Source organism: Engystomops pustulosus, chromosome 6 (genome assembly GCF_040894005.1).
Source record: "Engystomops pustulosus chromosome 6, aEngPut4.maternal, whole genome shotgun sequence".
NCBI classification, from domain to species: Eukaryota; Metazoa; Chordata; class Amphibia; order Anura; family Leptodactylidae; genus Engystomops; species Engystomops pustulosus.
The window spans coordinates 12,684,147-12,710,139 of NC_092416.1; the positions used below are offsets into that span (position 1 = coordinate 12,684,147).

A 25,993-nucleotide genomic window follows, 5' to 3' on the forward strand; every position below is an offset into this window, starting at 1 on the left:
TGGGGGGGCAGAGGGCACATTACTGGGGGGGGGCAGAGGGCACATTACTGGGGGGCAGTGTGCACATTACTGGGGGGCAGAGGGCACATTACTGGGGGGGGGCAGAGGGCACATTACTGGGGGGACAGAGGGCACATTACTGGGGGGGGGCAGAGGGCACATTACTGGGGGGCAGAGGGCACATTACTGGGGAGCAGAGGGCATATTACTGGGGGGCAGAGGGCACATTACTGGGGGGCAGAGGGCATATTACTGGGGGGCAGAGGGCACATTACTGGGAGCAGAGTGCACATTACTGGGGGGGGGCAGAGGGCACATTACGGGGGGGCAGAGTGCACATTACTGGGGAGCAGAGGGTACATTACTGGGGGGGGGCAGAGGGCACATTACCGGGGGGCAGAGGGCACATTACTGGGGGGCAGAGGGCACATTACTGGGGGGCAGAGGGCACATTACTGGGGAGCAGAGGGTACATTACTGGGGGGGGGCAGAGGGCACATTACCGGGGGGCAGAGGGCACATTACTGGGGGGCAGAGGGCACATTACTGGGGGTGCAGAGGGCACATTACTGGGGGGGCAGAGGGCACATTACTGGGGAGCAGAGGGCACATTAATGAGATTTTTTTTTATCTAACCAATGACTTCAATGAAATAAAGAGTGAAAACTTTAAAGGGGTCTGAATACTTTCCTTTCCCTCTGTATATAATACTACACTATACTAGTGATACTATAATCGGGTACATGACACTATATTACCAGCCATAGCTCCATGGGGTACAGAGGGGACATATAAAGTGGGTCCCTGTTCCTGGGGGCTGCACCTCTTGTCTTGTTGGGATATGTCATACAATCCATGTGGGGCACCAGAACTGAATGGGTTATCAGAAGCCGCTGGGTTATGGAGAGGTTCTGACTCTATCTTCCAGGAACCTGACAATGGATCCGTGTAAACATTTCGGGTCCCGGGAGAGTCGTAGGAGATCCCAGAACTGCTCCCAGTGGAAACGTCTCTTCCTGTAGTCTGTTCCGTTCTTTGTACTCAGCTCCTGGTCTGAATGATGGGGAGTGACGCTCTGCAGAACCTCGGCTGCAGACCATACAATAGATGTAGCGAGACCCCGAACATTCTGCTTCAAGGGGATCTACAGCTCTGAATGAATTAAGTTTAAAGGGGGTTTCCGGCTTATTGATATTGGCGAGACTCAGGACCTTTATGGGTCAGAGAACAGAGTTGAAACAACAGCGCTATTTATGTATAGTGGCCGAGATGCATTACTGCAGGTCAACCCTGATTTGCTTGAAAGGAATCTGAGTAGTAGTTACCTGCCCTGACCACTATACAAAGAGCGGAGCTGTTCTATGGCTCCACTCTTTATGGCTGAATGCTGTAGATAAATCCAGCTGATTAGTGGGGGGTATGGATTGTCGGACCCCCAGGAATCTGACATATCCTAATCCTTTATAAGAATAATACTTGCCCTCTGCTGTCGGGGTCGGTCCTGGGGAATCTAATGTGTCTGTACCCACTTCCTATCGCGATCCAGAGACGCGTTCTCCGTTGAGGATTCGGGTCTTCCGGCAATTACACTGATGGTGCGCACGATGTCCACCAGGTGTCGCTGCTGCGCTGAGGTCCGCCAGAGTTCACCAACCTATTCCTGGTGCATGTAAGTGTGTGTCAAGCGACACATTTTTTTTTTTTAAATACCTCTGTTTTTCCGAATCCGTCGGGATGCGCCAAATCACGTGCGCCAAATCCGTTTGCGTGGGCCAAAGACAGGGGGCAATTCGGCGCAACCTGGTAATTTTCGGTAAACCCGACGAAACTGAGCAATTCGGGCCCCTAGTAAATGAGCCCGATTGTAACAATCCCACCCCCAGGACATTAGAGATATGTGTGCTGCTGATGTGTGATCAGAACTGCAGCAAACCCTCCGGTAAGAGCAGAAACATCAGACTGATACACTGTAACAAACACTCAGGGCGCGTTCACACGTTGCGTTTTGGTCACGTTTTCATTGCGTTTGGAACGCATATACAACAGCCAGTGAGAGGTGATTTGCCTAAATACATTACCGTTTACGCTTGTAAACGCAATGTTAACACATGCGTTAACAAAACACATGCGTTAACGTGTTGTTAACGCATGCATTAACACTGCGTTTATGATGCGTTTTCTAAACGGAAATGTTAACAGGGATGTAATTAGGCAAATCTCCTCTCCTCAGCTGTTGTATATGCGTTTCAAACGCAATGAAAACACAGGTCAAAACGCAACGTGTGAACACGCCCTGAGGGTCCATTCACACATTTACTTTGTTAGATGCAGTTTTTTTGATGCCCAAACCAGGAGAGGAGCGAATAAAGAGGAGCGCAGCAGCTGCATTATACGTTCTCAACGGTTATGATCCACAAAACTGCATCTGAAAAACTGAACATGTGAACACAGCCGCAGGGGGAATTCAGAGGTGCGTTTTTTCCCATGCAGTTTCTGAAACCAAAGAAGGTGTGGATCCTAATGGGTCCAATTTTATCATTGAGAAGTGTTTTATTATTGTTTAGTTGCGTTTTTAAAATGCGATGCCTGATGTTCTTTCATTGAATACATCTGTGTTGCTTTGTACAGGCAGTCCCCGGGTTACATATAAGATCGGTTCGTTCTTAAGTTGAATTTGTATGTAAGTTGGAACTGTATATTTTATAATTGTAACCCCAGCCAGAATTTTTTTGGTGATGATTGGATTTTAAAAATGTTGGATTGTCATAAGAATCAGGATTAATAATAAATCTTCATTACAGACGCCTGTGATAACTGTTACAGCTGATTATTGTAGCCTAGGAATAAAGTACAGTAATTACCATTTAGCATAGGCCTGTTTGTAACTAGGGGTCGTATGTAAGTCGGGTGTTCTTAAGTAGGGGACCGCCTGTATTTGTAAAAACACAGTGATCTTGTTCTCCCTGCTGTTTCCGCATGTAACCACATACAAGACAAAATGCAGACCGCAAATACATTTTCAAAAAACGCAAGCCCGCTTTGAAAAGTGCAATGAAAACAAACCTCAAAAACGAACAAACAAAAATCGCAAGGGAGAAAACGCAAAGATACGACACTTGATCCAGAAACCCATTTTAAAAAGCCACTGATGCGTTTTACTAGGATGCAAAAACGCAATGAAAAAAACGCACCAAAAAACTCCACGTGTGTCATTAGAAACACCATGCTGATACATTTTCCCTGCACTGATACACTGTAACAGACCCTCCGGATAAGAAAGAGATAAAGGATGAGAACAGCTCACAGGGGAGTGTAACAAACCCTAGATCTTCTACATCCTCCAATCACAGCACATGGTAACGATGAATCATTAACTATGGAATCAAGAAAATGTTGCAAATAAGAGACAAACGACCTAAAAATGACAAATCTCCAGAATAAATCCCATTACATGGAGGAAATGAGGCTGCGGATTCCAACCGCGGGGGGGACAGATTATAATGGATCTCAGCGGACTCCAGATATAACACATCTATATCTAAGTATTCAGCCCCCGGGGATAAGTATTCAGCCCCAGGTGATAAGTATTCAGCCCCTGGTGATAAGTATTCAGCCCCCGGTGATAAGTATTCAGCCCCTGGTGATAAGTATTCAGCCCCCGGTGATAAGTATTCAGCTCCTGGTGATAAGTATTCAGCCCCCGGTGATAAGTATTCAGCCCCCGGTGATAAGTATTCAGCCCCTGGTGATAAGTATTCAGCCCCCGGGGATAAGTATTCAGCCCCCGGTGATAAGTATTCAGCCCCTGGTGATAAGTATTCAGCCCCTGGTGATGAGTATTCAGCCCCCGGTGATAAGTATTCAGCCCCCGGTGATAAGTATTCAGCCCCCGGTGATAAGTATTCAGCCCCCGGTGATAAGTATTCAGCCCCCGGTGATAAGTATTCAGCCCCCGGTGATAAGTATTCAGCCCCTGGTGATAAGTATTCAGCCCCTGGTGAGAAGTATTCAGCCCCTGGGGATAAGTATTCAGCTCCCGGTGATAAGTATTCAGCCCCCGGCGATAAGTATTCAGCCCCCGGTGATAAGTATTCAGCCCCCGGTGATAAGTATTCAGCCCCCGGTGATAAGTATTCAGCTCCCGGTGATAAGTATTCAGCCCCCGGCGATAAGTATTCAGCCCCCGGTGATAAGTATTCAGCCCCCGGTGATAAGTATTCAGCCCCCGGTGATAAGTATTCAGCCCCTGGTGATAAGTATTCAGCCCCCGGTGATAAGTATTCAGCCCCCGGTGATAAGTATTCAGCCCCCGGTGATAAGTATTCAGCCCCCGGTGATAAGTATTCAGCCCCCGGTGATAAGTATTCAGCCCCCAGTGATAAGTATTCAGCCCCCGGTGATGAGTATTCAGCCCCCGGTGATGAGTATTCAGCCCCCGGTGATAAGTATTCAGCCCCCGGTGATGAGTATTCAGCCCCCGGTGATAAGTATTCAGCCCCTGGTGATAAGTATTCAGCCCCAGTGATAAGTATTCAGCCCCCGGTGATAAGTATTCAGCCCCCGGTGATAAGTATTCAGCCCCCGGTGATAAGTATTCAGCCCCCGGTGATGAGTATTCAGCCCCTGGTGATAAGTATTCAGCCCCCGGTGATAAGTATTCAGCCCCCGGTGATGAGTATTCAGCCCCCGGTGATAAGTATTCAGCCCCCGGTGATGAGTATTCAGCCCCCAGTGATAAGTATTCAGCCCCTGGTGATAAGTATTCAGCCCCAGTGATAAGTATTCAGCCCCTGGTGATAAGTATTCAGCCCCCGGTGATAAGTATTCAGCCCCCGGTGATAAGTATTCAGCCCCCGGTGATAAGTATTCAGCCCCTGGTGATAAGTATTCAGCCCCTGGTGATAAGTATTCAGCCCCCGGTGATAAGTATTCAGCCCCCGGTGATGAGTATTCAGCCCCCGGTGATAAGTATTCAGCACCTGGTGATAAGTATTCAGCCCCCGGTGATAAGTATTCAGCCCCCAGTGATGAGTATTCAGCCCCTGGTGATAAGTATTCAGCTCCTGGTGATAAATATTCAGCCCCCGGTGATAAGTATTCAGCCCCCGATGATAAGTATTCAGCCCCCGGTGATAAGTATTCAGCCCCCGATGATAAGTATTCAGCCCCCGGTGATAAGTATTCAGCCCCCAGTGATAAGTATTCAGCCCCTGGTGATAAGTATTCAGCCCCTGGTGATAAGTATTCAGCCCCTGGTGATAAGTATTCAGCCCCGGTGATAAGTATTCACCCCCTGGTGATGAGTATTCAGCCCCCGGTGAGAAGTATTCAGCCCCCGGTGAGAAGTATTCAGCCCCCGGTAATAAGTATTCTGCTGCTGGTGATAAGTATTCAGCCCCCGGTTATAAGTATTCAGCCCCCGATGATAAGTATTCAGCCCCCTGGTGATAAGTATTCAGCCCCCGGTGATGGGTATTCAGCCCCCGGTGATGAGTATTCAGCCCCCGGTGATAAGTATTCAGCCCCCGGTGATAAGTATTCAGCCCCCGGTGATAAGTATTCAGCCCCCGGTGATAAGTATTCAGCACCTGGTGATAAGTATTCAGCCCCCGGTGATAAGTATTCAGCCCCGGGTGATAAGTATTCAGCCCCCGGTGATAAGTATTCAGCCCCCAGTGTTAATATTCAGCTCCTGGTGATAAGTATTCAGCCTCTGGTGATAAGTATTCGGCCCCTGGTGATAAGTATTCAGCCCCTGGTGATAAGTACTCAGCCGCTGGTGATAAGTACTCAGCCCCTGGTGATAAGTATTCAGCCCCCGGTGATAAGTATTCAGCCCCCGGTGGTAAGTATTCAGCCCCCTGGTGATAAGTATTCAGCCCCCGGTGATGGGTATTCAGCCCCCGGTGATAAGTATTCAGCCCCCGGTGATAAGTATTCAGCCCCCGGTGATGGGTATTCAGCCCCCGGTGATAAGTATTCAGCCCCCGGTGATAAGTATTCAGCCCCCGGTGGTAAGTATTCAGCCCCCGGTGATAAGTATTCAGCCCCCGGTGATAAGTATTCAGCCCCCGGTGATAAGTATTCAGCCCCCGGTGATAAGTATTCAGCCCCTGGTGATAAGTATTCAGCCCCCTGGTGATAAGTATTCAGCCCCCGGTGATAAGTATTCAGCCCCCGGTGATAAGTATTCAGCCCCCGGTGATAAGTATTCAGCCCCCGGTGATGAGTATTCAGCCCCCGGTGATGAGTATTCAGCCCCCGGTGATGAGTATTCAGCCCCCGGTGATAAGTATTCAGCCCCCGGTGATAAGTATTCAGCCCCCGGTGATAAGTATTCAGCCCCCGGTGATGAGTATTCAGCCCCCGGTGATAAGTATTCAGCCCCCGGTGATAAGTATTCAGCCCCCGGTGATAAGTATTCAGCTCCTGGTGATAAGTATTCAGCCCCCGGTGATAAGTATTCAGCCCCGGGTGATAAGTATTCAGCCCCCGGTGATAAGTATTCAGCCCCCAGTGTTAATATTCAGCTCCTGGTGATAAGTATTCAGCCTCTGGTGATAAGTATTCGGCCCCTGGTGATAAGTATTCAGCCCCTGGTGATAAGTACTCAGCCGCTGGTGATAAGTACTCAGCCCCTGGTGATAAGTATTCAGCCCCCGGTGATAAGTATTCAGCCCCCGGTGGTAAGTATTCAGCCCCCTGGTGATAAGTATTCAGCCCCCGGTGATGGGTATTCAGCCCCCGGTGATAAGTATTCAGCCCCCGGTGATAAGTATTCAGCCCCCGGTGATGGGTATTCAGCCCCCGGTGATAAGTATTCAGCCCCCGGTGATAAGTATTCAGCCCCCGGTGGTAAGTATTCAGCCCCCGGTGATAAGTATTCAGCCCCCGGTGATAAGTATTCAGCCCCCGGTGATAAGTATTCAGCCCCCGGTGATAAGTATTCAGCCCCTGGTGATAAGTATTCAGCCCCCTGGTGATAAGTATTCAGCCCCCGGTGATAAGTATTCAGCCCCCGGTGATAAGTATTCAGCCCCCGGTGATAAGTATTCAGCCCCCGGTGATGAGTATTCAGCCCCCGGTGATGAGTATTCAGCCCCCGGTGATGAGTATTCAGCCCCCGGTGATAAGTATTCAGCCCCCGGTGATAAGTATTCAGCCCCCGGTGATAAGTATTCAGCCCCCGGTGATGAGTATTCAGCCCCCGGTGATGAGTATTCAGCCCCCGGTGATGAGTATTCAGCCCCCGGTGATGAGTATTCAGCCCCCGGTGATGAGTATTCAGCCCCCGGTGATGAGTATTCAGCCCCCGGTGATAAGTATTCAGCCCCCGGTGATGAGTATTCAGCCCCCGGTGATAAGTATTCAGCCCCCGGTGATAAGTATTTAGCCCCCGGTGATAAGTATTCAGCTCCTGGTGATAAGTATTCAGCCCCCGGTGATAAGTATTCAGCCCCGGGTGATAAGTATTCAGCCCCCGGTGATAAGTATTCAGCCCCCAATGTTAATATTCAGCTCCTGGTGATAAGTATTCAGCCCCTGGTGATAAGTACTCAGCCCCCGGTGATAAGTACTCAGCCCCTGGTGATAAGTATTCAGCCCCCGGTGATAAGTATTCAGCCCCCGGTGATAAGTATTCAGCCCCTGGTGATAAGTACTCAGCCCCCGGTGATAAGTATTCAGCCCCTGGTGATAAGTATTCAGCCCCCGGTGATAAGTATTCAGCCCCCGGTGATAAGTATTCAGCCCCCGGTGATAAGTATTCAGCCCCCGGTGATAAGTATTCAGCCCCTGGTGATAAGTATTCAGCCCCCGGTGATAAGTATTCAGCCCCCGGTGATAAGTATTCAGCCCCTGGTGATAAGTATTCATCCCCCGGTGATAAGTATTCAGCCCCCGGTGATAAGTATTCAGCCCCTGGTGATAAGTATTCAGCCCCTGGTGATAAGTATTCAGCCCCCGGTGATAAGTATTCAGCCCCTGGTGATAAGTATTCAGCCCCCGGTGATAAGTATTCAGCCCCCGGTGATAAGTATTCAGCCCCCGGTGGTAAGTATTCAGCCCCCGGTGATAAGTATTCAGCCCCCTGGTGATAAGTATTCAGCCCCCGGTGATGGGTATTCAGCCCCCGGTGATAAGTATTCAGCCCCCGGTGATAAGTATTCAGCCCCCGGTGGTAAGTATTCAGCCCCCGGTGATAAGTATTCAGCCCCCGGTGATAAGTATTCAGCCCCCGGTGATAAGTATTCAGCCCCCGGTGATAAGTATTCAGCCCCCTGGTGATAAGTATTCAGCCCCCGGTGATAAGTATTCAGCCCCCTGGTGATAAGTATTCAGCCCCCGGTGATAAGTATTCAGCCCCCGGTGATAAGTATTCAGCCCCCGGTGATAAGTATTCAGCCCCCTGGTGATAAGTATTCAGCCCCCGGTGATAAGTATTCAGCCCCCGGTGATAAGTATTCAGCCCCTGGTGATAAGTATTCAGCCCCCGGTGATAAGTATTCATCCCCCGGTGATAAGTATTCAGCCCCTGGTGAGAAGTATTCAGCCCCTGGGGATAAGTATTCAGCCCCCGGTGATAAGTATTCAGCCCCCGGTGATAAATATTCAGCCCCCGGTGATAAGTATTCAGCCCCCGGTGATAAGTATTCAGCCCCCGGTGATAAATATTCAGCCCCTGGTGATAAGTATTCAGCCCCCGGTGATAAGTATTCAGCCCCCGGTGATAAGTATTCAGCCCCTGGTGATAAGTATTCAGCCCCCGTTGATAAGTATTCAGCCCCTGGTGATAAGTATTCAGCCCACGGTGATAAGTATTCAGCCCACGGTGATAAGTATTCAGCCCCCGGTGATAAGAATTCAGCCCCCGGTGATAAGTATTCAGCACCCGGTGATAAGTATTCAGCCCCCGGTGATAAGTATTCAGCCCCCGGTGATGAGTATTCAGACCCCGGTGATAAGTATTCAGCCCCCGGTGATAAGTATTCAGCCCCCGGTAATAAGTATTCAGCCCCCGGTGATAAGTATTCAGCCCCCGGTGATGAGTATTCAGCCCCCGGTGATAAGTATTCAGCCCCCGGTGATAAGTATTCAGCCCCCGGTGATAAGTATTCAGCTCCTGGTGATAAGTATTCAGCCCCCGGTGATAAGTATTCAGCCCCGGGTGATAAGTATTCAGCCCCCGGTGATAAGTATTCAGCCCCCGGTGTTAATATTCAGCTCCTGGTGATAAGTATTCAGCCTCTGGTGATAAGTATTCGGCCCCTGGTGATAAGTATTCAGCCCCTGGTGATAAGTACTCACCCCCCGGTGATAAGTACTCAGCCCCTGGTGATAAGTATTCAGCCCCCGGTGATAAGTATTCAGCCCCCGGTGATAAGTATTCAGCCCCTGGTGATAAGTATTCAGCCCCCGGTGATAAGTATTCAGCCCCCGGTGATAAGTATTCAGCCCCTGGTGATAAGTATTCAGCCCCCGGTGATAAGTATTCAGCCCCCGGTGATAAGTATTCAGCCCCTGGTGATAAGTATTCAGCCCCCAGTGATAAGTATTCAGCCCCCGGTGATAAGTATTCAGCCCCCGGTAATAAGTATTTAACCCCCGGTTATAAGTATTCAGCCCCCGGTGATAAGTATTCAGCCCCCGGTGATAAGTATTCAGCCCTTGGTGATGAGTATTCAGCCCCCGGTGATAAGTATTCAGCCCCCGGTGATAAGTATTCAGCCCCCGGTGATAAGTATTCAGCCCCCGGTGATAAGTACTCAGCCCCCGGTGATAAGTACTCAGCCCCCGGTGATAAGTATTCAGCCCCCGGTGATAAGTATTCAGCCCCCGGTGATAAGTATTCAGCCCCCGGTGATAAGTATTCAGCCCCCAGTGATAAGTATTCAGCCCCCGGTGATAAGTATTCAGCCCCCGGTGATAAGTATTCAGCCCCTGGTGATAAGTATTCAGCCCCCGGTGATAAGTATTCAGCCCCCGGTGATAAGTATTCAGCCCCCGGTGATAAGTATTCAGCCCCTGGTGATAAGTATTCAGCCCCCGGTGATAAGTATTCAGCCCCCGGTGATAAGTATTCAGCCCCCGGTAATAAGTATTTAACCCCCGGTTATAAGTATTCAGCCCCCGGTGATAAGTATTCAGCCCCCGGTGATAAGTATTCAGCCCTTGGTGATGAGTATTCAGCCCCCGGTGATAAGTATTCAGCCCCCGGTGATAAGTATTCAGCCCCCGGTGAAAAGTATTCAGCCCCCGGTGAAAAGTATTCAGCCCCCGGTGATAAGTATTCAGCACCTGGTGATAAGTATTCAGCCCCCGGTGATAAGTATTCAGCCCCCGGTGATAAGTATTCAGCCCCTGGTGATAAGTATTCAGCCCCTGGTGATAAGTATTCAGCCCCTGGTGATAAGTATTCGGCCCCCGGTGAAAAGTATTCAGCCCCCGGTGATAAGTATTCAGCACCTGGTGATAAGTTTTCAGCCCCCGGTGATAAGTATTCAGCCCCCGGTGATAAGTATTCAGCCCCTGGTGATAAGTATTCAGCCCCCGGTGATAAGTATTCAGCCCCCGGTGATAAGTATTCAGCCCCCGGTGATAAGTATTCAGCCCCCGGTGATAAGTATTCAGCTCCTGGTGATAAGTATTCAGCCCCCGGTGATGAGTATTCAGCCCCCGGTGATAAGTATTCAGCCCCCGGTGAAAAGTATTCAGCCCCCGGTGATAAGTATTCAGCCCCTGGTGATAAGTATTCAGCCCCCGGTGATAAGTATTCTGCCCCCGGTGATAAGTATTCAGCCCCCGGTGATAAGTATTCAGCCCCCGGTGATAAGTATTCAGCCCCTGGTGATAAGTATTCGGCCCCCGGTGATAAGTATTCAGCCCCCGGTGATAAGTATTCAGCCCCCGGTGATAAGTATTCAGCCCCCGGTGATAAGTATTCAGCCCCTGGTGATAAGTATTCGGCCCCCGTTGATAAGTATTCAGCCCCCGGTGATAAGTATTCAGCCCCCGGTGATAAGTATTCAGCCCCCGGTGATAAGTATTCAGCCCACGGTCATAAGTATTCAGTCCCTGGTGATAAGTATTCAGCCCCCGGTGATAAGTATTCAGCACCTGGTGATAAGTATTCAGCCCCCGGTGATAAGTATACATCCCCTGGTGATAAGTATTCAGCCCCAGGTGATAAGTATTCAGCCCCCGGTGATAAGTATTTAACCCTTTATCATTTCTTTTTTCTGTTAAGATAGAGGCAGAGTTCACATTAATGAGGACATAAAGAACCTTTTGTGATCTTACCAATTGGCTGCAATGAAACAAGAGTGAAAAATTTTATGGGGGTCTGAATACTTTTTGTACCCCCTGTAATTCTAGTCATGTAGTCACTTATCCAATGGGGCACATTTACTTAGGGTTTTGCGCCGCACTTTTACAACACAACTTTATTGATCCCCTGGGGGGAAATGATTTTGTACATAGTGTTCCGGCAATTGTTACAAAGTTACAGACAGTTACAACGATACAAATACTTTAGTACTTGGAGCGGCGCCTTCTTACATGTTACTAGATCTTTGGTTGCAGATACAGATACAGGACATTGCGATACGGCACAATACATGACACATTACATTACATATGGGGAGGAAATTACGGTAAAAAATATACCAGTCACAATAACACAGACACGGGCTAGACAGACATGTGTAGGGGACACTACATGAGCGGCGCTGACAGTGTTGTGGTGAACCAGTGGTGTGACAATAGATGATGTCACTGCTGGTATTGGTTTGGCAGAAGACGCACCATCCGTAGCTGCACTTTTGCCAGGTGCCGGCACTTAAGCTGCCTGGTTCCGGCTGCCACTGGAGCCTTGGTGCTGGTTCCTCCTGACTTGCGGTAAGGCTCTGATCTCTTACATTTCTCCAATTTATATAGCGCACACAGATAACACAGCGCTGCACAGAGCTTGTCAGATCGGTCCATTACCGTTGCTCTGTTGCAACCATGCGACATGGAGCCCCTGCTGCTGCTGCTGCTGATCTGCTTAGTGGGGGGTGATAGAGTGAGAGGCCAAGTAAATGCCGCAGAGGGGGTTCATAAGCCGGAGGCAATGCACAGGAAGCCACCTACAGCGGCGCCATCTCGGCAGGGCATCTCGACAGGGAAGGTGATGGAGGAAAGAGGTTATTTTGTTTGCCGGATAACATTTTGAAAGACAAGAGTTAAGCCTCTCCTTACAGATAATGTCCCTTTGTTCCCTTCTGCTTCAATTCTGGAATAATTCTGTGCACTTAAACAGTTGCACTTAGAAAAGTTGCACTGGGTAAGACCATGCCGGTCTTTTGTTGGACTGTGCACGTTCTTCTAGGCTAAAACGGCTTGCACACGTATTTTAGAAGTGTCTCAGTGCTGCAATTGTGGTGCTCGCAACCCTTTTGTGGTGCAGCTACAGATTAGGGGGTGTGCCATTGGACGTTCTGATTTAGTCGGACCGAGCCCCTCTTTAACATGCAAATTGTGTTGCACGCTCTTTGTTAAAGGTGCACCACAGAAAAGATGGTGATCTCTGTCGGGCCAATGCAGTGAGCACCAGATTCATGATTCTTGGCACATGATGTTAGTGAATCAGTCGCACTGAGTATTATAGACGGGCAATGCACTTTTAGTGAAGTTTCCGACTTTCTAAGTAAATGTGCCCCAATGTATCACACTGCCGGGGCAAGATAACAGTGGGGCTCATTTACTAAGGGTCCGAATGCCACACTTTCGTCGGGTTTCCAGAATATTTCCATTTTGCGCCGAATTGCCCCGGGATTTTGGCTCACGCAAACGATTTTGACGCATCGGCACCGGCTCGCACACGGCAGAAATCGGGAGACGTGGCCGTCGGACAGCTCGACGGATTCGGGGATACCACGGAATTTTAAAAAAGTTTTGTGTCGCAAGATCACGCACTCACATACACCAGGAAGAAGCAGGTGAACTCCGGCGGACCGCGGCGCAGCAGCGACACAGGAAGGAACTCGGATTCACTACCTTAGTGAATTGCGTCGGACCCGAATCCACATCGGACAAGGCACCGCCGGATCGCGATGGGATCGGGTAAGTAAATCTGCCCCAATGTATCACACTGCCAAGGAAAGATAACAATGTATCATTGCAAAGAGAAACAGAAGGGTTCAACTACCAGGAAGAGATAACAGACGGAGGTGAGAGGACACCTACAAGGGTGGCAGGTAGGTGCTCCCCAGGTGATATTCTACATATTCTACATACAGGTTAATATTCTACATAAATTCTGTCTTATATGGAAACATTCATAACATAATCCATGGGAACAATATTAGTGGCTGATCCTCGTGTCTTATCTCATAACCCGAGACTAATGGCCTGAGAACTCAAACATGACAAGATATTAAAGAGCAATCCTGAAGAAACAGGGAAAGCTGCCAGCATTCCAGGAAGTAGTTGTCACTCGTCTAACACTATCTGGTACATCGGCTTAAAGGGAAACGGTTACTTCAATGTTATCACGGAGGAAAACAAGGACATAAACAATAAAATTTACTTTCGATAAAACACCGTCACTAGGAAGTACTTACAACTTCTTACACAGAAAACAAGCCCTCGTGCAGCTCCGCACATGGAAGAATAAACGTGATTTAGAGTTTTAAAGAACTGGAGCAAAGAACAGAAACTCAAACGGTGTAAAAGTGCATCAGGGCAGTTGCCTACCGATCGTGGTCGCAGGGGGAGGGGCCTGTAGCTGTCACAATTCAATATCTTTAATTTTTTCCTGCAGACAACTACAGGTCCCTTGACATGAAGGGCAGGAGCTAGACAGGGCCCTGCTGAACCAGACTTTCCTAAGAAGACTGCACTGCTTCACTGCTGGTAGGTGCACACAAGATATGTATGAATAAATGGACATAAAGAATATAAATAAGTCTAGTAGTATCTGGAGGTTCCTGCAGTTCATTTTATTGAATGGAGGCTCCTGCTGGACATTTCATTGAGTGGAGGCTCCTGCTGGACATTTCATTGAGTGGAGGCTCCTGCTGGACATTTCATAGAGTGGAGGCTCCTGCTGGACATTTCATTGAGCGGAGGCTCCTGCTGGACATTTCATTGAGTGGAGGCTCCTGCTGGACATTTCATAGAGTGGAGGCTCCTGCTGGACATTTCATTGAGTGGAGGCTCCTGCTGGACATTTCATTGAGTGGAGGCTCCTGCTGGACATTTCATAGAGTGGAGGCTCCTGCTGGACATTTCATTGAGCGGAGGCTCCTGCTGGACATTTCATTGAGCGGAGGCTCCTGCTGGACATTTCATTGAGTGGAGGCTCCTGCTGGACATTTCATTGAGTGGAGGCTCCTGCTGGACATTTCATTGGGTGGAGGCTCCTGGTGGATATTTTATTGGGTGGAGGCTGCTGCTGGACATTTCATTGAGCGGAGGCTCCTGCTGGACATTTCATTGAGTGGAGGCTCCTGCTGGACATTTCATTGAGTGGAGGCTCCTGCTGGACATTTCATTGGGTGGAGGCTCCTGGTGGATATTTTATTGGGTGGAGGCTGCTGCTGGACATTTTATTGAGTGGAGGCTCCTGCTGGACATTTCATTGGGTGGAGGCTCCTGCTGGACATTTCATTGGGTGGAGGCTGCTGTTGGACATTTCATTGAGTGGAGGCTCCTGCTGGACATTTCATTGAGCGGAGGCTCCTGCTGGACATTTTATTGAGCGGAGGCTCCTGCTGGACATTTCATTGAGCGGAGGCTCCTGCTGGACATTTCATTGAGCGGAGGCTCCTGCTGGACATTTCATTGAGTGGAGGCTCCTGCTGGACATTTCATTGAGTGGAGGCTCCTGCTGGACATTTTATTGAGTGGAGGCTCCTGTTGGATATTTTATTGAGTGGAGGCTCCTGCTGGACATTTCATGGAGCGGAGGCTCCTGCTGGACATTTCATGGAGCGGAGGCTCCTGCTGGACATTTCATGGAGCGGAGGCTCCTGCTGGACATTTCATGGAGTGGAGGCTCCTGCTGGGCATTTCATGGAGTGGAGGCTGCTGCTGGGCATTTCATGGAGTGGAGGCTGCTGCTGGGCATTTCATGGAGTGGAGGCTGCTGCTGGGCATTTCATGGAGTGGAGGCTCCTGCTGGACATTTCATGGAGTGGAGGCTGCTGGTCACTACATATAAGGTGTATGTAGTGATAATTCTGCGGAGAGTATATGTTAGTGAAGCATATGTGTCTATTTTGAGGTCTGATGTGTGGGACTGGCGTGGCAGCACAATTTTAGGTATATGAGTACCAGGCATAGAGTCATATAGTCAAGTGGGTGGGGCATATGTAAGAACAACCAATCACATTTTCTGTGGAACATGTGGTGTCCTGATCCCCTTGGAGACCAATAAAGGTTTATTAGTCCACGGGATATAAATGGTTAATGATGGCGGATCAGACCTGGGGGTCGGGTAATTGGGAACAGAAGGTGTTTTCTGCCGGCTGCCCATTAGTGACTGACATCCGGGAAAGCTGCGGAGACGTCACGACATCATGAGGTTAATAATAGCGCAGGGACAGCAGGTGGACAGGACGCGGGAGGCAGAACAATAGAAAATAACTGGGCTGAGAATTAGTGATACTGGTCAACGAGCCGAGCGATCTACAGGACGGAGCGATCACCTCTGACCACCGCAAATCTACCGGACCCCACGGCCGATACAGCCCCTGTCACTACTGTAGGGGGTGGCGAAGTAGAAAGAGCTGAACAGGATGTAGTCACAAACCCCAGGCTGCTCTTTGGGCTTTTATTATTTGGTCATGTTATGACTGTTTTATTATCGCATGGTCTGACCGCATCATATGGCTATATTTGGATGTAATAGGACTGTATTTTTGGACACGGTATGGCTGCATTATCTGAGCATGTTATAGATGTATTATTTGGACACGCCATGGGTGTATTATCTGGGCACAGTATGGATGCATGATTTGGGTAATGCAGGGATGCATAATTTGGGCACAGTAGGGATGTATTATTAGGACAAAGTATGGATGTATTATTTTGACACACTATGGGTATATTATTTGGGCACAGTAGGGATGCATTATTTGGGCACAGTAGGGAGGCATTATTTGGGCACAGTAGGGAGGCATTATTTGGGCACAGTAGGGATGCAATATTTGGGCACAGTAGGGAGGCATTATTTGGGCACAGTAGGGAGGCATTATTTGGGCACAGTAGGGAGGCATTATTTGGGCACAATAGGGAGGCATTATTTGGGCACAATAGGGAGGCATTATTTGGACACAATAGGGAGGCATTATTTGGGCACAGAATGATGCATTATTTGGGCACAGTATGGATGCATTATGTGGGCACAGTAGGGATGCATTATGTGGGAACAGTAGGGATGCATTATTTGGGCACGACACAAGACTATTATTTGGGCACCGTATGAATATAATATTTGGGCACCGCATGGATGCATTATTTGGGCACAGTAGGGATGCATTATTTGGGCACGACACAAGACTATTATTTGGGCACCGTATGAATATAATATTTGGGCACCGCATGGATGCATTATTTGGGCACAGTATGGATGTATTATTTGGGCACGACACAAGACTATTATTTGGGCACCGTATGAATATAATATTTGGGCACCGCATGGATGCATTATTTGGGCACAGTATGGATGTATTATTTGGGCACAGTATGATTAACCCTTGCATGTACACTTGTAGATCCATACAGACATGTGGCTTATAGCAGTAACTATTTATAGTTATCATCTGCAGCATCAGTTGTCGAGGTGACCCCATGATTGGTGATAATGACGCTGCTATGTATTATAGTGATCCATCATTCGGACCATGTAAGAGACGCTCAGGGGCTTCCTCTATTAGGGGTGTATAGACTTTTGTAACCCCCTTTCCCATCTACAAGTCACCAGTGACAGTCGCATCCCCTCCGCCCTCATCAATATGATTTCTATCCAGTGTAGCAGAGAACAGCCGGAACCGGATGAGTATAAAGCGGAGAACGTGCCGTGTCCCTCTCTATAGATTATAACACGTCCATCACTGTGACATTATGTGTGTGACAAGGAGCCGCTGATAATTGTCCTGCACCTTCATTAGTGACATCAGCTCCAAGAAGCAATTGTGATAATTAGATCAGTGACAGTCACCCCGAGGCAACGTGACACCGGCCGGATATGAGGAGAGATGGAAGAAGCAGCGAGTGACCTCAGATACTGAGAACTGTCATATTACATATTATTATCACATAAAGAAATATTATAACTGAGGGATAACCGACATATTACTTGTATTATATAGAGCTGCACTCACTATTCTGCTGATGGTGCAATCACTGTGTACTTGTGTAGCTGATGTCTGTGTCTCTAACTTGTGTATAGCAGAACATGTCAGGTATTTGTGTAGCTGATGTCTGTGTTTCACACATGTGTATAGCAGAACATGTCAGGTACTTGTGTAGCTGATGTCTGTGTCTCTCACATGTGTATAGCAGAACATGTCAGGTACTTGTGTAGATGATGTCTGTGTCTCTAACTTGTGTATAGCAGAACATGTCAGGTATTTGTGTAGCTGATGTCTGTGTCTCACACATGTGTATAGCAGAGCATGTCAGGTACTTGTGTAGCTGATGTCTGTGTCTCACACATGTGTATAGCAGAACATGTCAGGTACTTGTGTAGCTGATGTCTGTGTCTCACATGTGTATAGCAGAACATGTCAGGTACTTGTGTAGCTGATGTCTGTGTCTTTCCCATGTGTATAGCAGAACATGTCAGGTACTTGTGGAGCTGATGTCTGTGTCTCACACATGTGTATAGCAGAACATGTCAGGTACTTCTGTAGCTGATGTCTGTGTCTCACATGTGTATAGCAGAACATGTCAGGTACTTGTGTAGCTGATGTCTGTGTCTCACATGTGTATAGCAGAACATGTCAGGTACTTGTGTAGCTGATGTCTGTGTCTCACACATGTGCATAGCAGAACATGTCAGGTACTTGTGTAGCTGATGTCTGTCTCACACATATGTATAGCAGAATATGTCAGGTACTTGTGTAGCTGATGTCTGTGTCTCACATGTGTATAGCAGAACGTATCAGGTACTTGCGAAGCTGATGTCTGTGTCTCACATGTGTATAGCAGAACATGTCAGGTACTTGTGTAGCTGATGTCTGTGTCTCACATGTGTATAGCAGAACATGTCAGGTACTTGTGTAGCTGCTGTCTGTGTCTCACACATGTGTGTAGCAGAACATGTCAGGTACTTGTGTAGCTGATGTATGTGTCTCACATGTGTATAGCAGAACATGTCAGGTACTTGTGTAGCTGATGTCTGTGTCTCACACATGTGTATAGCAGAACATGTCAGGCACTTGTGTAGCTGATGTCTGTGTCACACATGTGTATAGCAGAACATGTCAGGTACTTGTGTAGCTGCTGTCTGTGTCTCACACATGTGTGTAGCAGAACATGTCAGGTACTTGTGTAGCTGATGTATGTGTCTCACATGTGTATAGCAGAACATGTCAGGTACTTGTGTAGCTGATGTCTGTGTCTCACACATGTGTATAGCAGAACATGTCAGGCACTTGTGTAGCTGATGTCTGTGTCACACATGTGTATAGCAAAATATGTCAGGTGTTTGTGTAGCTGATGTCTTTGTCTCACCCATGTGTATAGCAGAACATGTCAGGTACTTGTGGAGCTGATGTCTGTGTCTCACACATGTGTATAGCAGAACATGTCAGGTACTTGTGTAGCTGATGTCTGTGTCTCACATGTGTATAGCAGAACATGTCAGGTACTTGTGTAGCTGATGTCTGTGTCTCACATGTGTATAGCAGAACATGTCAGGTACTTGTGTAGCTGATGTCTGTGTCTCACACATGTGCATAGCAGGTACTTGTGTAGCTGATGTCTGTGTCTCACACATGTGCATAGCAGAACATGTCAGGTACTTGTGTAGCTGATGTCTGTGTCTCACACATGTGCATAGCAGAACAAGTCAGGTACTTGTGTAGCTGATGTCTGTGTCTCACACATGTGCATAGCAGAACATGTCAGGTACTTGTGTAGCTGATGCCTGTGTCTCTCACATGTGTATAGCAGAACATGTCAGGTACTTGTGTAGCTGATGTCTATGTCTCCCACATGTGCATAGCAGAACATGTGAAGTACTTGTGTAGCTGATGTCTGTGTCTCTCACATGTGTATAGCAGAACATGTGCGGCACTTATGTAGCTGATGTCTGTGTCTCTCACATGTGTATAGCAGAACATGTCAGGTACTTGTGTAGCTGATGTCTGTGTCTCACACATGTGTATAGCAGGACATGTCAGGAACTGTGAAGCTGATGTCTGTGTCTCACATGTGTATACCAGAACATGTCAGGTACTTGTGTAGCTGATGTCTGTATCACACATGTGTATAGCAGAACATGTCAGGTACTTGTGCAGCTGATGTCTGTGTCTCACACATGTGTATAGCAGAACATGTCAGGTACTTGTGCAGCTGATGTCTGTGTCTCACACATGTGTATAGAAGAACATGTCAGGTACTTGTGTAGCTGATGTCTGTGTCTCTCACATGTGTATAGCAGAACATGTCAGGTACTTGTGTAGCTGATGTCTGTGTCCCACGCATGTGTATAGCAGGACATGTCAGGTACTTGTGTAGCTGATGTCTGTGTCTCACACATGTGTATAGCAGAACATGTCAGGTACTTGTGTAGCTGATGTCTGTGTCTCACACATGTGTATAGCAGAATATGTCAGGTACTTGTGTAGCTGATGTCTGTCTCTCACATATGTATAGCAGAATATGTCAGGTACTTGTGTAGCTGATGTCTGTGTCTCTCACATGTGTATAGCAGGACATGTCAGGTACTTGTGTAGCTGATGTCTGTGTCTCACATGTGTATAGCAGAACGTGTCAGGTACTTGCGAAGCTGATGTCTGTGTCTCACATGTGTATAGCAGAACATGTCAGGTACTTGTGTAGCTGATGTCTGTGTCTCACATGTGTATAGCAGAACATGTCAGGTACTTGTGTAGCTGCTGTCTGTGTCTCACACATGTGTGTAGCAGAACATGTCAGGTACTTGTGTAGCTGATGTATGTGTCTCACATGTGTATAGCAGAACATGTCAGGTACTTGTGTAGCTGATGTCTGTGTCTCACACATGTGTATAGCAGAACATGTCAGGTACTTGTGTAGCTGATGTCTGTGTCACACATGTGTATAGCAGAATATGTCAGTTGTTTGTGTAGCTGATGTCTTTGTCTCACCCATGTGTATAGCAGAAAATGTCAGGTACTTGTGTAGCTGATGTCTGTTTCTCTCATATGTGTATAGCAGAACATGTCATGTACTTGTGTAGCTGATGTCTGTGTCTCACACATCTGTATAGCAGAACATGTCAGGTACTTGTGTAGCTGATGTCTGTGTCTCACACATGTGTATAGCAGAACATGTCAGGTACTTTTGTAACTGATGTCTGTGTCTCTCACATGTGTATAGCAGAACATGTCAGGTACTTGTGTAGCTGATGTCTGTGTCTCTCACATGTGTATAGCAGAACATGTCAGGTACTTGTGTAGCTGATATCTGTGACTCTCACACATGTGTATAGCAGAACATGTCAGGTACTTGTGCAGCTGACAAGAATACAATGGCAAAATATTTAATTATTTAACACGTACCTACAGGACAAGATATTACACAAGCCATCCTGTCCCCCAAGTGTCAGCGTGTCCCTGTCCTGGCCCCCAAGTGTCAGCGTGTCCATGTCCTGTCCCCCAAGTGTCAGCGTGTCCCTGTCCGGTTCCCCCAAGTGTCAGCGTGTCCTTGTCCTGTCCCCCCAAGTGTCAGTGTGTCCCTGTCCTGTCCCCCCGCTCTATGGCACGCTCTGCCCCCTGTTCTCTCTCATCAGCCTATATTTCGGGTGCCCGTCCTCTGACTCGGGGACTTCTGTACACGTCTGGGTGAGAAGTTATTACTGCTGTTGTGTAAATCTTCCCCTTGGCATCAGTTCTGCCATCTGTGTTACCCGCAGCTTCCAGGATATCAACAGCAGATGTGGACTTAAAGGAGCGCTGCCCCCAATAAGGGGGGTCCCCATTATAAGCAGCATCTCCTACATTTCTTTGTGATACAGAATAGTAATAATAATAATAATCTGTATTTCTCTACGCCATCATATTCTGCAGCTTTACAAATCACAAGAGCTTACAGTCTATGAGGATGAGGGGGTGACACAAGAGCTTACAGTCTATGAGGATGAGGGGGTGACACAAGAGCTTACAGTCTATGAGGGGGTGACACAAGAGCTTACAGTCTATGAGGATGAGGGGATAACACAAGAGCTTACAGTCTATGAGGATGAGGGGGTGACACAAGAGCTTACAGTCTATGAGGATCAGGGGTGACACAAGAGCTTACAGTCTATGAGGATGAGGGGGGGACACAAGAGCTTACAGTCTATGAGGATGAGGAGGTGACACAAGAGCTTACAGTCTATGAGGATGAGGGGGTGACACAAGAGCTTACAGTCTATGAGGATGGGGGGGGGTTGACACAAGAGCTTACAGTCTATGAGGATGAGGAGGTGACACAAGAGCTTACAGTCTATAAGGATGAGGGGGTGACACAAGAGCTTACAGTCTATGAGGATGAGGGGGTGACACAAGAGCTTACAGTCTATGAGGATGAGGGGGTGACAAAAGAGCTTACAGACTATGAGGATGAGGAGGTGACACAAGAGCTTACAGTCTATGAGGATGAGGGGGTGACACCAGAGCTTACAGTCTATGAGGATGAGGGGGACACAAGAGCTTACAGTCTATGAGAAGGAGGGGAGGACACAAGAGCTTACAGTCTATGAGGATGAGGGGTGACACAAAAGCTTACAGTCTATGAGGATGAGGGGGGGACACAAGAGCTTACAGTCTATGAGGATGAGGGGGTGATACAAGAGCTTACAGTCTATGAGGATGAGGGGGTGACACAAGAGCTTACAGTCTATGAGGATGAGGGGGACAGAAGACCTTACATTCTATGAGGATGAGTGGGTGACACAAGAGCTTACAGTCTATGAGGATGAGGGGGACACAAGAGCTTACAGTCTATGAGGATGAGGGGAGGACACAACAGCTTACAGCCTATGAGGATGAGGGGGTGACACAAGAGCTTACAGTCTATGAGGATGAGGGGGTGACACAAGAGCTTACAGTCTATGAGGATGAGGGGGTGACACAAGAGCTTACAGTCTATGTGGATGAGGGGGACAGAAGACCTTACATTCTATGAGGATGAGGGGTGACACAAGAGCTTACAGTCTATGAGGATGAGGGGGTGACACAAGAGCTTACAGTCTATAAGGATGAGGGGGTGACACAAGAGCTTACAGTCTATGAGGATGAGGGGGTGACACAAGAGCTTACAGTCTATGAGGATGAGGGGGTGACACAAGAGCTTACAGACTATGAGGATGAGGAGGTGACACAAGAGCTTACAGTCTATGAGGATGAGGGGGTGACACCAGAGCTTACAGTCTATGAGGATGAGGGGGACACAAGAGCTTACAGTCTATGAGAAGGAGGGGAGGACACAAGAGCTTACAGTCTATGAGGATGAGGGGTGACACAAAAGCTTACAGTCTATGAGGATGAGGGGGGGACACAAGAGCTTACAGTCTATGAGGATGAGGGGGTGATACAAGAGCTTACAGTCTATGAGGATGAGGGGGTGACACAAGAGCTTACAGTCTATGAGGATGAGGGGGACAGAAGACCTTACAGTCTATGAGGATGAGGGGGTGACACAAGAGCTTACAGTCTATGAGGATAAGGGGGACAGAAGACCTTACAGTCTATGAGGATGAGGGGGTGACACAAGAGCTTACAGTCTATGAGGATAAGGGGGACAGAAGACCTTACATTCTATGAGGATGAGTGGGTGACACAAGAGCTTACAGTCTATGAGGATGAGGGGGACACAAGAGCTTACAGTCTATGAGGATGAGGGGAGGACACAACAGCTTACAGCCTATGAGGATGAGGGGGTGACACAAGAGCTTACAGTCTATGAGGATGAGGGGGTGACACAAGAGCTTACAGTCTATGAGGATGAGGGGGTGACACAAGAGCTTACAGTCTATGTGGATGAGGGGGACAGAAGACCTTACATTCTATGAGGATGAGGGGGTGACACAAGAGCTTACAGTCTATGAGGATGAGGGGGGACACAAGAGCTTACAGTCTATGAGGATGAGTGGGTGACACAAGAGCTTACAGTCTATGAGGATGAGGAGGACAGAAGACCTTACATTCTATGAGGATGAGGGGGGACACAAGCTCGGGAGAAGTCCTGGATACGTGCATGAGAGGTTCCAATTAAGGAAGAGAATAATCTAATGTCACTGGCAGATGTAAGAGCACGGGTTGGACGATAGACTGAGATGAGAGAAGAGAGGTAGGGAGGTGCAGCACTGTGCAGAGCTTTGTGGATGAGGGTTATTATTTAAAACTGTTTAAAAAGGAGACATGTAACCAGTGCAGTGACTGGCACAGACTGGAGGCATCCGTGTAGCGTTTGTTCCTAAAGACGAGCCTGGCAGCTGCATTAAGAATAGATTGTAGAGGAGAAAGTGTAGTGAGTGGAAAACTGATTAGTAGGGAGTTACAGGAGTCTAGCCAAATCCGCATTTTAGGGGTTTCAATGATAAGAAATGGGGGGATTCACATTATTAGCATAGGGGGGGGGGGGGGGGGTTCTGACTTCTATGACCTCCAGGATCGCTGCTCACCAGACACAACTCACTACCTCTTCTAGAGGCCATAAGTGGTATTGCAGCTTACTGTAACCTCGTCCCAGGGAATTCTTTAGCAGATTTAAGACCTCTGCTTGCTGTCCGTGAATGGGAGGAGCCTGGGTGGAGAAATCCTGTACAAACCTAATACTTCTCACAATTGTATCCCATTAAATCTTCTGTAAACTAAATGGATTTAGGAGGAGCTGATGGGAGATAATCAGATTTATTTGTGATCTGTTGCTGGTACCCCCCAGGGCACTTCACCAGGGCGCAGCAAGGCTGGGGGGGAGCAGAGAGAACGCAAATCACAGAATAGTAACAAACTCAGCTCTGCTAGATAACATTACCCATACACTGTAAATAATGTAAGTTTTATCATAAGCTCTGAGTGCAGAGTTTCCTATGTAAATATACAGTTATTGTAAAGTCAAGCCACTTGAAACCAAATGACAAACTCAGCTCTGGAAATAGCTGCACAGGGAGACACCATAGCTGGGAGGTGTAGTTGAGCTGAGCGCTTTTACTCTGCACCTGTCCATTTTGTGTATTGTGATCACATAGCAGGTTTGGCTGCAGTCCCATGTAACACAACACATAATATCACGGGAAGTGCCAAATAATTCGGCTCTGCTTCATCTGTACTAAAAGCTTCAGGCTTCCATCGTAAGGAGTAGCAATGGATTCAGCTCTCCTACATCTGATAGAGTATAATATACACCTGACACATTCAGCTCTGCTACATCTCATAGAGTATAATATACACCTGACACATTCAGCTCTGCTACATCTCATAGAGTATAATATACACCTGACACATTCAGCTCTGCTACATCTCATAGAGTATAATATACACCTGACACACTCAGCTCTGCTACATCTCATAGAGTATAATATACACCTGACACACTCAGCTCTCCTACATCTGATAGAGTATAATATACACCTGACACACTCAGGTCTGCTACATCTGATAGAATATATACCTGACACACTCAGCTCTCCTACATCTGATAGAATATACACCTGACACACTCAGCTCTCCTACATCTGATAAAATATACACCTGACACACTCAGCTCTCCTACATCTGATAGAATATACACCTGACACACTCAGCTCTCCTACATCTGATAAAATATACACCTGACACACTCAGGTCTGCTACATCTGATAGAATATAGTATACAACACCTGACACACTCAGCACTACTACATCTGATAGAATATAGTATACAACACCTGACACACTCAGCACTACTACATCTGATAGAATATACACCTGACACACTCAGCACTACTACATCTGATAGAATATAGTATACAGCACCAGACACTCTCAGCTCTGCTACTTCTGATAGAGTATAATATGCACCTGACACACTCAGCTCTGCTACATGTGATAGAATATAGTATACAACACCTGACACACTCAGCTCTGCTACATTTGATAGAGTATATAATACCCCATGACACACTCAGCTCTGCTACATCTGACAGAGTATTATATACTACACCTGACACACTCAGCCCTGCTACATCTGATAGAGTATAATATACTACACCAGACACACTCAGCTCTGCTACATCTGATAGAATATAGTATACACCGGACACACTCGGCTCTGCTACATCTGATAGAGTATAATATACACCTGACACACTCGGCACTGCTACATCTGATAGAGTATAATATACACCTGACACACTCAGCCCCGCTACATCTGCACGGCGGTGACTTACTTGCAGTACCGGTGGTTGGCGGTGCTCTGTGCGGCAGATGCGGGCGCTCCGCTGGTCGCTGTGACAGTGCAGAGTCTCCAGTGCACATGGGGGCAGGGCCACCGGGGGCCACGACTGATGCAGAACATCATTAACCCCTTGTCAATTAGATTAGAACTCCCAGAAACAGCTCCTCCCATACTGCCTTACTACAACTCTCATCCTCCACCTCTCCTGGAGAATTCACCCAGCTTTCCCAGATGCAGATATGACTGGAACATGAATATTAGGTCCCTCGTGTCCTCTAAGTCACTGGTGTCGGTACTAAATTCTTAAAATTTGGGAATTTTTCAGTTAATTCTGGCGCCGCCTTGGATTGACCCTTGTATCTGGGCTCAAGTATAAAGACAT

General features: G+C 47.8%; 1 protein-coding gene across 1 annotated transcript in view; it reads right to left on the minus strand.

The window, feature by feature from the left end:
* Nucleotides 1–25,703, minus strand: part of LOC140065386 (free fatty acid receptor 2-like) — a 39,584-nt gene extending 13,881 nt beyond the window's left edge. The window contains exon 1 of the mRNA XM_072112986.1: nt 25,604–25,703. The gene's annotated coding sequence lies outside the window, so the exon portion shown is untranslated. The remainder of the gene's footprint in view (nt 1–25,603) is intronic.
* Between the last annotated feature and the right edge of the window lie 290 nt (nt 25,704–25,993).